The following is a 5,265-nucleotide window of genomic DNA, read 5'->3' as shown; positions in this document are numbered from 1 at the left end:
GAGTTTTTAGACAAAGTTGCACAAGGATCTTACTGAGAGCAGAAGTTGTAGAGCAAGGTGCAGCAGGACTGTTACAGAGAGCAGAGGTTGGAGACTGAAGGGAAGAAGGATCCATGTAGAGAACAGAGTTTTCAGACTGAGGTGCAGAAGGAATTTTGCAGAGAGCACATGTTGAAGACTGAGGTGCAGAAGAACTTTTACAGAGATCACTGGTTGAAGACTGGGGTGCAGAATAACTGATACACAAAGCAGCATTTGGAAACTGGGGTGCAGAATGACCATTACAGAGAGCAGAGGTTGGAGACTGCGGTACAGAAGGACTATAACAGAGAGAAGAGTTTAAAGCCTGGAGTGAAGAAGGACTGTTGCAGAGAACAGAGGTTGGAGATTGAGGTGCAGAAGGATTGTTGCATAGAGATTGGTTGGAGACTGGGGTGCAGAATTCCTGTTACAGTGCAGAGTTTGGAGACTGGGTTGCAGAGGGCCTGTTACAGAGAGCAGAGGTTGGAGAATGGGGTGCAGAAGGACCATTACTGAGAGCAGAGTTTGGAGACTGAAGTACCAAAGGACTTTTACAGAGAGCAGAGGTTGGATACTGGGGTGCAGGAGGACTGTTACAGAGAGCAGAGTTTGGAGAAAGAGATGCAAAAGTATCTTAAAGAGAGCAGAGTCTGGAGACTGGGGTGCAGAAGAACCATTGCAGAGAGCAGGGGTTGGAGACTGAGGTGCAGAAAAATTTTTGCAGAGAGAAGAGGTTGGAGACTGGGTTGCAAAAGGACTGTTACAGAGAGCAGAGGTTCGATATTGGGGTGCAGAAGAACTGTTACAGTGAGCAAAGGTTGGAGACAGGGGTGCAGAAAGCCTGTTACAGAGAGAATCGGTTGGAGACTGAGGTGCAGAAGGACTGTTAAGGAGAGCAGAGGTTAAAGACTGAAGTGCAGAAGGATTGGTACAGAGAGTAGAGGTTGGAGACAGAGGTGTAGAAGGACTGTTACAAATTCCAGAGGTGGGAAACTGGCGTGTAGAAGGATCGTTGCAGAGAGCAGATGTTGCAATCTGAGGTTCAGAAGGATCGTTGCAGAAAGCAGAGGTTGGAGACTGAGCTGCAGAAGGATCGTTAGAAAGCAGAGGTTGGAGACTGGGGTCAGAAAAACTGTTAAAGAGAGAATAGGTTGAAAATTGTGGTGCAGATGGACTGATACAGTAAGCAGAGTTTGGAGACTGGGGTGAAGAAGCACTGTTACAGAGAGCAGAGGTTGGAGAATGGGGTGCAAAAGGCCTATTACAGAGAGCAGAGGTTGGAGACTGGGGTACAGAAGGACGCTTACAGAAAGCAGGGTTTGGAGATAGGGTTGCAGAAAACTCTTACAGAGAGCAGAGGTTGGACACTGCGGTGCAGAAGGATCATTGCAGACAACAGAGTTTTCAGACTTAGGTGCAGAAGGACTGTTGCAGAGAGCAGAGTTTGAACACTGAGGTTCATAAGGACTGTTACAGAGAACAGAGGTTGGAGACTGGGGTGCAGAAGGACCGTTACAGATAGGAGATTTAGAATACTGCACTACTGGAGGACTGTTACAGAGAGCAGAGGTTGGAGACTGTTGTGGAGAAGGACTGTTGCAGAGAGCAGAGGATGAAAACTGCGGGTGGGAAGGATCGTTGTAGAGAGTAGAGTATTGAGACTGGTGTGCGGAAGGACTGTTACAGAGAACAGAGTTTGGAGAAGGGGTGCTGAAGGACTGTTACAGAGAGTAGAGTATGGAGACTGGGTTGCAAAAGAATCTTACAAAGAGAAAATGTTGAAGACTGGGGTGCAGAAGGACTGTTACAGAGAGTAGAGGTTAGAGACTGAGGTGCAGTAGGACTGTTGCAGGGAGCAGAGGTTTGAGACTTGGTTGAAGAAGGACTGTTGCAGACAGCAGAGTTTGGAGACTGAGGTGCAGAAGGACTGTTACAGAGAGCAGAGGTAGGAGACTGGGGTGCAGAAGGACTGATACAGAAAGCAGAGGTTAGAGACTGGGGTGCAGAAGGACCGTTACAGGACAGCAGATTTTGGATACTGCGCTACTGGAGGACTGTTACACAGAGAGGAATTTGGAGACTGGGGTGGAGAAGGACTGTTTCAGAGTGCAGAGTTTGGAGACTGGGGTGCAGAAGGACTGATACAGAAAGCAGAAGGTGGAGACTGTGTTGCAGAAGGACTGTTACAGAGAGCAGAGGTTGGATATTGCAGTACAGAAGGACTGTTTCAGAGTGCAGAGTTTGGAGACTGGGGTGTACAAGGATCGTTGCAGAGAGCAGAGTTTTCAGAGTGAGATGCAGAAGGACTGTTGCAGAGAGCATGTTGGAGACTCGGGTGCAGAAGGACTTTTTCAGAGAGCAGATGTTGAAGAGTGGGGTGAAAAAGAATTGTTGCAGAAAGAAGAGGTTTGAGACTGAGGTGCTGAAGAACTCTTGCAGACAACAGAGGTTGGAGAATGGGTTGCAGGAGGACCGTTGCAATGAGTAGAGTTCAGAGACTGCGTTACAGAACGACAGTTACAGGGAGCAGAGGTTGGAGACTGCGGTACAGAAGAACTGTTACAGAGAGCAGGGCTTGGAGACTTTGGAGCAGAAGGGCTGTTACAGAGTGAAAAGGTTGAAGACTGGGTACCAGAAAAAATGTTACAGGGAGCAGAATTTGGAAACCTGGGTGCAGAAGGATCTTACAGAGAGCAGAGGTTGGAGACGGGGGTGCAGAAGGACTGTTACAGATAGCAGAGGTTGGAGAATGACGTGCACAAAGACTGTTACAGAAAGCAGAGTTTGGAGAATGGGTTGTCCAAGCATCATTGCAGAGAGCAGAGTTTTCAGACTGAGGTGCAGAAGGACTGTTGCAGAGAACAGATGTTGTAGACTGAATGCAGAAGAATCATTGGAGAGAGCAGAGGTTGGAGACTGGGTTGCAAAAGGATTTTTACAGAGGCAGAGGATGGAGACTGGGGTGCAGAAAGACCATTGCAGAGATCAGAGTTTGGGAACTGAGGTGAAAAATAATTTTTACAGAGAACAGATGTTGGCGACTGTGGTGCAGAAGGACTGTGGCATAGAGCAGAGGTTGGAGACTGGGGTTTAGAAGGACTGTTGCAAAGAACAGAAGTGGGAGACTGGGGTGCAGAAGGACTGTTACAGAGAGCAGTGTTTTGAGACAGCGTTGCAGAAGCATCTTACAGAGAGCAGAGTTTGGAGACTGAGGTGCAACTGGACTGTTACAGAGAGCATAGTTTGGAAACTGGGGTGCAGAAAAATCGTTGAAGAGGGCCGAGTTTGGAGACTGGGTTGCAGAAGGATCTTACAGAGATCAGAGTTGGAAGACTGAGGTGCAGAAGGAATGTTACAGAGAGTAGACGTTGCAGACTGAGGTGCAGGAGGACAATTGCAGGAGCAGAGGTTGTAGAATGGGGTGTAGAAGGACAGTTGCAGGTAGCATGTGTTGGAGACATGGGTGCAGAAGGACTGTTGCAGAGAGAAGAGTTTGGAGACTGAGAAGCAGAACGACTGTCACAGAGAGTAGAGGTTGGAGACTAGGGGGCAGAAGGACTGATACAGAAAGCATAGGTTGGAGTCAGGTGTGTAAAAGGACCGTTACAGAAAGCAAAGTTTGGAGACTGCAATACAGGAGGACTGTTAAAGAGAGCACATGTTGGAGACTGTGGTGTAGAAGAACTGTTGCAGAGAGCAGAGGTTGGACACTGGGCTGTAGAAGAACTGTCGCATAGAGCAGAAGTTGGAGAATGAGGTTCGGTAAGAATGTTACAGAGATCAGAGGTTGGAGACTGGGGTGCAGAAGTACTGATACAGAAAGAAGAGGTTGGAGACTGGGGTGCAGAGTTAAGGTTACAGAGAGCAGAGTTTGGAGACTGCAGTACAGAAAGACATGTACAGAAAGCAGAGTTTAAAGACTAGGGTAAAGAAGAACTGTTGCAGAGAGCAGATATTGGAGACTTTGGTTCAGAAAGACTTTTGGAGAGAGAAGGGGTTAAAGAATGGGATGTAGAATTAAGGTTGCAGAGAGCAGAGGTTGGAGACAGTTTCAGAAGGACTGTTACAGACAGCAGAGTTTGAAAACTGTTGTGCAGAAAGACTGATACAGAAATTAGAGGTTTGAGACATGGGTGCAGTAGGACCGTTACAGAGAGCAAAGGCTGGAGACTGTGGTACAGAAGGACTGTTTCAGAAAGCAGAGGTTGGAGACTGAGGTGAAGAAGGATACTTGCAGAGAGAAGAGAATGGAGACTGGTGTGCAGAAGGCCTGGTACAGAGAGAAGAGAATCGAGACCAGGGTACAGAAGGCCTGTTACAGAGAGCAGACTTTGGATACTGGTGTGCAGAAGGACTGTTACAGATAGCAAAATTTCGAGACTGGGTTGCAGAAGGATCTTACAGAGAGCATTTTGGAGACTGAGATTCAGAACGACTGTTACAGAGAGCAAAGTTTGTAAACTCGGGTGCAGAAGGCTTTTTGCAGAGAGCAGAGTATTAAGACTGAGGTGCAGAAGGACTGTTTCAGAGAGCAGATGTAGGATCCTGGGGTGGAGAAGGACTATTACAGAGAGCAGAGTTTGGAGACTGGGGTGCAGAAGGATCATTGTGGAGAGCACAGCTTGGAGACGGGGGTGCAGAAGACCTGTTACAGAGAGCAGAATTTGAAGACTAGGGTGCAGAAGGCCTGTTACAGAAAGCAGAGTTTGGAGACTGGGGTGCAGAAGGACTGTTACAAAGAGCAGCGTTTGGAGAATGGGTTGCAGAAGGATCTTACAGAGAGCACAGGTTGGAGACTGAGGTTCAGAAGGACTTATACAGAGAGTAGAGGGTGGAGCCTAGGGTGCAGAAAAAGTGTTACAGAGAGCAGAGGTTTGAAATTGGGGTGCAGAAGAACTGTTATGAGAGCAGAGATTAAATACTGGGATTCAGAAAAACTGTTTAAGAGAGCAGAGTTTGGAGACTGAGGTGCAGAAGGATTGTTACAGAGAGCAGAGTTTAGAAACTGGGGTGTAAGGGGACCATTGCAGATAGCAGAGGTTAGAGCCTGGGGACAAGGAGGATCGTTGCAGAGAGCAGATGTTGGAGACTGGGGTGCAGAAGAACTATTAAAGAGAGCAGATGTTGGAGACTTAGGTGCAGAAAGATCATTTTTGAGAGCAGAGGTTTGAGACTGGGGTGCAGAAGGACTGTTACAGATTGCAGAACTTGGAGACTGAGGTGCAGAACGAGTTTTACAGAGAG

The sequence above is a fragment of the Ictidomys tridecemlineatus genome, unplaced genomic scaffold (assembly GCF_052094955.1).
Source record: "Ictidomys tridecemlineatus isolate mIctTri1 unplaced genomic scaffold, mIctTri1.hap1 Scaffold_770, whole genome shotgun sequence".
In the NCBI taxonomy this organism is placed as follows: domain Eukaryota; kingdom Metazoa; phylum Chordata; class Mammalia; order Rodentia; family Sciuridae; genus Ictidomys; species Ictidomys tridecemlineatus.
Note: the sequence above shows the minus strand (reverse complement) of the source record.